Source organism: Leptodactylus fuscus, chromosome 2 (genome assembly GCF_031893055.1).
Source record: "Leptodactylus fuscus isolate aLepFus1 chromosome 2, aLepFus1.hap2, whole genome shotgun sequence".
NCBI classification, from domain to species: domain Eukaryota; kingdom Metazoa; phylum Chordata; class Amphibia; order Anura; family Leptodactylidae; genus Leptodactylus; species Leptodactylus fuscus.
The window spans coordinates 272886175-272895148 of NC_134266.1; positions in this window are offsets into that span (position 1 = coordinate 272886175).

The window sequence follows — 8974 nt, forward strand, 5'->3', positions numbered from 1 at the left end:
TAGTATTATAGTAGTTATATTCTTGTACATAGGGGCAGTATTATAGTAGTTATATTCTTGTACATAGGAGTAGTATTATAGTAGTTATATTCTTGTACATAGGAGCAGTATTATAGTAGTTATATTCTTGTACATAGGATGTAGTATTATAGTAGTTATATTGCTGTACATAGGAGCAGTATTATAGTAGTTATATTCTTGTACATAGGAGCAGTATTATAGTAGTTATATTCTTGTACATAGGAGTAGTATTATAGTAGTTATATTCTTGTACATAGGAGTAGTATTATAGTAGTTATATTCTTGTACATAGGAGGTAGTATTATAGTAGTTATATTCTTGTACATAGGAGGTAGTATTATAGTAGTTATATTCTTGTACATAGGAGTAGTATTATAGTAGTTATATTCTTGTACATAGGGGCAGTATTATAGTAGTTATATTCTTGTACATAGGAGCAGTATTATAGTAGTTATATTCTTGTACATAGGGGCAGTATTATAGTAGTTATATTCTTGTACATAGGAGGTAGTATTATAGTAGTTATATTCTTGTACATAGGAGTAGTATTATAGTAGTTATATTCTTGTACATAGGTGTAGTATTATAATAGTTATATTCTTGTATATAGGAGTAGTATTATAGTAGTTATATTCTTGTACATAGAAGGTAGTATTATAGTAGTTATATTCTTGTACATAGGAGGTAGTATTATAGTAGTTATATTCTTGTACATAGGAGCAGTATTATAGTAGTTATATTCTTGTACATAGGAGTAGTATTATAGTAGTTATATTCTTGTACATAGGGGCAGTATTATAGTAGTTATATTCTTGTACATAGGAGTAGTATTATAGTAGTTATATTCTTGTATATAGACACTTCCTCTTTGGTTCTGGTGATACATAATTTCCAGCTTATCACTAATTCCTTCCTTTTTTTTAATGCATGGCCAAAAGCGTTAACCCAAATGCAGAACGCCTCACACAATGAAATCTTGCTGGCGGAGAGAGCTCTATAAATAGGATGGCACAGGCACGTTGTGAGTGATGATCTGCCTCAGGCTGCTTGGTTCAGGTCTTAAATATGGATGACCTGTTTTAATCATTAGGATTTTGGCTGTGTTCCCCCTGTTATATCCACAAACAACAGCGTGATCTTGTATTAAAGTATCATGCTATCAGTTATCCGGATAAGTACAGGGGAGGATCCGGGAAGGAAGACAACAGACAATGCAGGACTGGAAATAGACTCAGCACAGCGAGGGTCTGCAGAACATTTCATCATGCCATAGGTCGCTCTGTACATTTAATGAGACTCTGCATTCCCTCAATCCTGTTATATAATCCACACAGACATTCTCTCAGTTATAACATTTGTTGGTCATTATTACACTTTCCATAGGCTACAGTGCCCCCACATGAGTATTAGTAGTCAGGATGCTCTTATATCTCTAAGAGGGCGTTCACACTACCGTCTGTGTCTGACAGGTAGTGTCCGCTCCTAGTGTCCGTTCAAAATCTCGCACGGACACTAGGAGCGGACACTAGCTGTGTCCGTAACACCTGTCATTTATTTAAATGTCGATCGGGTGCGTTCTTTTGCACTCCGTGCCTGTCCTCCACTGTCCGCATGTAAAGATGTCCGACTTTTCAAGCGGATAGAAAAACCCGACATTTTGAACGGACACTAGGAGCGGACACTACCTGTCGGACACCGACGGTAGTGTGAACGCCCCCTAACAGCTACAGTGCCCCATAACAGAGCCGGATACACTGCCCCATAACAGAGCTGGATACACTGCCCCATAACAGTAAAAATATCCAGGTATCCATAACATTGCCAGTCCCTGCACCCCCATAAGTGTGACAACCATAGTGTCCCCATTGCACTGCTGGCCATACTGCACCACTCACTGTATCCGGAAGCTTCCGTTATCGGGGTGACTCCTTTACAACCTTCATGGCCTCACACGACCTCCATACCGGCATCACTTTACAGGATCAATACAAGGAGCCAAGCTCCAAGGACTGAAATCTTTAATCACAGCAGAAAGTTGTCGGAGCTGCCGAGCTATTTTGGCCTCAGTGAATGTGCAGACGAACAATATGAGGAGATTATATGACAGGTAATAACATCACTTATAATCACCGTGACCCCGGGCCACAATCTGAACAACGACCTTTGTATTGTCTCTTAATAATTCAGAAGCTTCTACCAGGAAGTGAGAGGCGGCATTTATAGGATCGGAGATTGGCATCGACCTTAGTCAATGCACAATAGGACACAAGGTGCCAAGTGTCTGGGACTGTAGGGACGGCCCTTTGTATAGAGAGGCTGAGAAAGTCCTGAAATGAGGGCACATCGACTTCTCAGCCATTATCTACCGTATCTATCACTGAGGCAGGGTAGTCAGTCACATTAGTCTGTGGCAGGGGGGCACAGGTGGCAGAGGGGCCCCCGGGGTACTGACTTACCTTCCTAAGATATTAAGAGTGGAAACAAAGGCTTTATATTTCTATCACATATCAGACAGTCCTTAGATAAAAAGTGCTGCTCGGTGCCCAGGTATATAGTGTCCATGTAGTGCCCAGATATATAGTGTCCATGTAGTGCCCAGATATATAGTGTCCATGTAGTGCCCAGATATATAGTGTCCATGTAGTGCCCAGATATATAGTGTACAGTCATGGCCAAAAGTTTTGAGACTGCCACAAATCTATTGTCACATGATCTGCTCCCTCTGGTTTTTCTGTGTGTTTGTCAGATGTTTTTATCACTTACAGAAATAGAATTGCAATCATATTCTGAGTAATAAAAGCTTATAGTGACAGTTAGAATGAGTTAATGCAGCGTTGCAATATTTGCAGTGTTGACCCTTCTTCTTCAGGACCTCTGCAATTCTCCCTGGCATGCTCTCAATCAACTTCTGCACCAAATCCTGACTGATAGCCGTCCATTCTTGCACAATCAATGCTTGCAATTTGTCAGAATTTGTAGGTTTTTGTTTGTCCACCCGTCTCTTGATGATTGACCACAAGTTCTCAATGGGATTAAGATCTGGGGAGTTTCCAGGCCATGGACCCAAAATCTCTCTGTTTTGGTCCCTGAGCCATTTAGTTCTCCCCTTTGCTTTATGGCAAGGTGCTCCATCATGCTGGAAAAGGCATTGTTGGTCACCAAACTGCTCTTGGACGGTTGGGAGAAGTTGATCTTGGAGGACATTCTGGTCCCATTCTTTATTCATGGCTGTGTTTTTAGGCAAGACTGTGAGAGAGCCGATTCCCTTGGCTGAGAAGCCACCCCACACATGAATGGTTTCAGGATGCTTTACAGTTGGCATGAGACAAGACTGGTGGTAGCGCCAACCTCGTCGCCTCCCAATAAGCTGTTTTCCAGATGTCCCAAACAATCGAAAAGGGGATTCATCAGAGAAAATGACTTTCCCCCAGTCCTCAGCAGTCACTCCCTGGACCTTCTGCAGAATATCAGTCTGTCCCTGATGTTTTTTTCTGGAGAGAAGTGGCTTCTTTGCTGCCCTCCTTGAGACCAGGCCTTGCTCCAAGAGTCTCCGCCTCACACCTGCCTGCTGCTATTCCTGAGCAAGCTCTGCACTGCTGGTAGCCCGATCCCGCAGGTGAAACACTTTTAAGAGACGGTCCTGGCGCTTGCTGGTCTTTCTTGGGCGCCCTGGAGCCTTTTTGCCAACAATGGAACCTCTCTCCTTGAAGTTCTTGATGATGCGATAGATTGTTGACTGAGGTGCAATCTTTCTAGCTGCGATACTCTTCCCTGTTAGGCCATTTTTGTGCAGTGCAATGATGACTGCACGTGTTTCTTTAGAGATAACCATGGTTAACAGAAGAGAAACAATGATGCCAAGCACCAGCCTCCTTATACAGTGTCCAGTGGTGTCATTCTTACTTAATCATGACAGAGTGATCTCCAGCCCTGTCCTCATCAACACCCACACCTGTGTTACTGGAGCAATCACTGAAGCGATGTTAGCTGGTCCTTTTAAGGCAGGGCTGCAATGATGTTGAAATGTGTTTTGGGGGATAAACAGTGGCGTAACTACCACCATAGCAGCGGTAGCAGCTGCCACAGGGCCCGGGACATTAGGGGCCCGGTGACAGCTGCTACCGCTGCTATCATTATGCTCGGAGGTCTTTTCGGACCCCCGAGTATAATGATCGGGGCCCCCTGTTGGTGGAATACTTTCCACCAACAGGGGGCCCCGAAGCTGCAGCAACGGAGACACAGGAGCTTCAGGTCTGGCTCCTGTCAGCGCTGCAGGACGTTCCCCCTCTCTCCCCCCTCCCTTTCTCTGCTGTCCTCTGCCCACCAATGAGAGGAGGAGGCGGGGCTTATCCCTGCCGTCCAGCACAGAAGAGAAGAGGAAGAAGCTGCTCCAGGAAAATGAAACTGAAGCTACACAGGTACGTACTGGGGTTACTTATTACTATCAGGCATTTGGGGGGATTACTTGTGTTTTAGTAACTCCATGTGCCTCATAGTAATAGCAGTTAACCCTATCATCTCCCTCACATTAACCCCTGTTTGCCTCACCATAAGAGTTACTGATATGTGAGACATATGGGGGTAATAGTAATGAAGATACTTTATTATTACCTCCATGTCTCTCACATATCAGTAACTCTTATGGTGAGGCACACAGGGGTTAATGTGAGGGAGATGATGGGGTTAACTGCTATTAATATGAGGCACATGGAGTTACTAAATTGTAATGCACATGACCAGATTTTTTTTTATCCACAATTTGTCCTGGTATAGCGGTCAGCGGTGACAGTATTTAGTCCTGTAGGGGCCACTAAGGGACATAATACTGTGTGCAGGGGCCACTATGGGACATAATACTATGTGCAGGGGCCACTATTGGGTATAATACTGTGTGCAGGGGCCACTATGGGACATAATACTGTGTGCAGGGGCCACTATTGGGTATAATACTGTGTGCAGGGGCCACTAAGGGACATAATACTGTGTGCAGGGGCCACTATGGGACATAATACTATGTGCAGGGGCCACTATTGGGTATAATACTGTGTGCAGGGGACACTATGGGACATAATAGAGCGCGCAGGAATGCGTAGGAGGGACTCGGTCGAGATCTTCGGTGTCGGGGGGGCCCCATGTCAAAAGTTCGCCACGGGGCCCCGCCATTCCTAGTTACGCCACTGGGGATAAAGTTCATTTTCTAGGCAAATATTGACTTTGCAAGTAATTACTGTTAAGCTGATCCCTCTTTATAACATTCTGGAGTATATGAAAATTGCCATTAGGAAAACTGAAGCAGTAGACTTTGTAAAAATTAATATTTGTATCATTCTCAAAACTTTTGGCCATGACTGTACATGTAGTGCCCAGATAAATAGTGTTCATGTAGTGCCCAGATATATATAGAGTACATGTAGTGCCCATATATATATAGTGTACATGTAGTGCCCAGATAAATAGTGTACATGTAGTGCCCAGACAGAGAAATAAGTTGCTCAGAGCAATGTGAAGAAGTGCCCAGATACTGCCATACTGTGCCCAGACAAACAGACTGCACCCTGTAACAAGTCCTGTGCACTACCTGATGCTGTCACATCATTGGGGACAGACATTGTAGGTAGATCCTACAGCTGTTATTGCCGCAAGAATGTGCACCTTTTATAAAAGCTGGGGGTAAGTCGCGGAGATTTTTAATATAAAGTGAATCATCAGTCCAAGGGAAGAACACTGCCCCCTGCAGTCCTGGATAGGTCACAGCGCCTTGCAAATGGTAGCGTCCTGTGTAAGGTGGGGGTGGGCTGGGGGCTTCTGGTTGATTTGCATCGATCATCTTTATCATCTACAGATTCTACATGAGAGATAATTCTTCTGCCTTCAGGTGATCGGGGCTGAGCCAGAGAGCGGTTGCTTATTTTACAGCCGTATCCGCACTGGGCTGAAGATGTCAGTAAAAATCATGTCACCGACATCCTGCAGGTCAGGCTAAAAGTGAGAATGCAAGAGAGGGCCATGAAAGCTTCATATGTGAGAATAATAGCTAGAAGTGAAAGGGTTAAACAATTCACGCTATATAGATGTGGGTTGGGACATATAGATTTAAACTCATATACATCTCCTTGTTATACCTGAAAACTGCCATACAGTACCAAATAATACCCCCGCACAGTCCCAACACAATACTGCCATTACGTGCTCAGATAATAGCACCATTTTGTTCCCAAATAATACAATACAATGCCTAACACCTCTAACTTGTGGCCAAATAATACTCCCATACTGTGAAATCACTATGCTGTCAATATACTTCCCCGATAATACCACCATACAATGCTAAATACGCTAAATTGTGTCACACTACTCCCATACAATGAGCACACAAGAAACCCAAGAGTGTTCCTAAATGAGAGCACCATACAATGCCTAAAACCTCCACATTATGACCAAATAATACTCCCATATAGTGTATCACATTGTGTGAATATGGGCATAGCGGATGGGGATGGGGACAGTCCAGAAACGGGACATCTCAGTCTTCATAAATTTCTTGTTCCATGTGCCAGTCGTTGCCTTTGTACCATATCCCAGTCTCAATAAGCCTTCTCCATCATGTGTAAATAATACTCCCACATAGTACCTGGGAAGACATGCATTACACTACTACTATGCCTAAAAAACATGATGTTGTGTCCAAATAACACTTCACACAGTGCCCACATAAATTATTCCACCATGTCCAATACCTAAAACCTCCAAATTGTGTGTTAATAATACTCCAATACAGTGAGCGCACAATACTACCAATGTAGTTCCCAGATCATACCACCAACCAATCCCTTGAGGTGGTCTAGGGTTGGGAAGGGGTTTAATACTTACATGTCTAGATGTTTACACTGGTGAAGGGGTTTATGATGACATCTTTGTTGGTCTAAAGTGGTGAAGAAGTTGAGAGTAGTACTTGGTAATATAAGATGGTGAAGGGCTTAGAATTTCTGGTGGTCTCGGGTTGGGAAGGGGTTTAATATTTATATCTGGTGGTTTGTGAAAGGGATTTAACAAGACATATTTGTTGGTCTAAAGTGGTGAAGAAGTTAATAGTAAAGTCCTTGATGGTCTAGGGTGGTGAAAGGGTTATAATCCCTGGTGGTCTAGGGTTGGGAAGGGGTTTTAATAGTCATATCTCTGGTGGCCTACAGTGGTGAAGGATTTCTTTGTTGCTCTAAACTAAGTGGCTAAGAAGTTAATAGTGGTCCAAAATGGTGAAGGGATTAAAATCCCTGGTGGTCTAGGGTTGGGAAGGGGTTTATTAGTCATATCATTGGTGGCCTACATTGGTGAGGGGGATTTTGAAGACATCTTTGTCAGTCTAAAGTGGTGATGAAGTTAACTGTAAAGTCCATGGTGGTCTAGGATGTTTAAAGTCTTAAAATCCCTGGTGTTTTAGAGTTGGGAAGGGATTTAATAGTCATATTGTTGGTGGTCAACACTGGTGAAGGGGATTTTGAAGACATGTTTGTTGGTTTGGAACGTGAAAACATTAATAGTAAAGTTCATGGTGGTCTAGGATGGTGAAAGGGTTAAACTCAAGGGTATTTGTTGGTCTAAAGTGGTAATGGAGTTAATAGAAAAGCCCTTGGTGGTCTAGGATAGGGAAGGGGTTACATTTTCATATCTTTGGTGGTCTACACTGATGAAGGGGATTGTGAAGACATCTTTGTTGGTCTAAAGTGGAGAAGTCTTTGGTAAGGGGATGGAGGGATTACATGCCCTGGTGGTCTGTGGTTGGGAAGGAGTTTAATAGGCATACCATTGGTGGTCTACACTGGTGAAGGGGCTAATGACCTTGCACTGACCTTACAGATAGGCCCAGGCCCCATATAACATCCACACAGCTCTGTCTATGGTCAGACCTGATGACTACTTCAGCTGTTTTTGGCTCAGCTGTTTTCGGCTGCTGCTCGGGCCCCTCAGGAGACCCCGTCTATAATATATCTCATTCTCCTAATAACCTCTCTATCTCCTAGAAAACCCATTACTAGTGGAGGAGATATCGGGAGCAGCTGTCCTTACAAGAATCAAGTCTGCTGTGTGTCTCCACGGGGAAGACAGGAGCACCTGGTGTAAACAAGAGCACTCCATCAAAGCACAATAACCAGTGGTGGTGGGGGAGGAGGGGTAATAGGCTGCAGGATGTGAGGAGACTCGATATACACTTAAAGGAAATCTATATATAAACTCTTTTCCTGAAGAAATGCATAGTCTTTGAGCCGAAACTTAAGAAATGGACTAGGCCGCTATCCTGGACTGATTCTTAATAAAACTTTATAAAAATATGATTTTCCTCCATTCACCACTAGAGGGAGCTGAGGAGTTTACTGCATACTATGTAATGATGGTGTTCAATGTGTAATCAGTATGCAGTGATCGCCCCCTAGTGGTGGCAGCAGGTAGTGAGATTATTATCTTCTATGACCATGCAGGGGATTTGGAGGTGTGCATCAGAAAAACTGGACTGGACTAGATATATTGAGAAATAGCTCAGCGCGGAGAGTTGTACATGTTCAGATCACAATCTTACAAGGGCGGACATTCCCTTTAAGGATTGTATGTTCTTGGCGGTCTCCTTGAACACCGATCATTTGGTGATGTAAAGAAGCTGCTGGCAGTGACAGAGTTAATTATGAGAATAAATGAAGTGTCAGCCTTTATGTCTCCCATTCAGTGGGGGGCGCCCTGCGGTGCAGGAATCCCTTTACTCTGCCGCCAGGGCCTCCTATGGACTCATTAGAAAGTAAATCTCCTTTTCTTTAGCATTTCACAGAGGCCGCAAAATACACCGACTCCACCGGCCCCGCCGAGATCAATGGCGACTGGCGGCAACGCATCGGATTCTATATGGTGCAGGGGGAAGGGCACCCCCAGACCTCATCCTGGGTATCCAGCGCCATCTTAAAGGGAA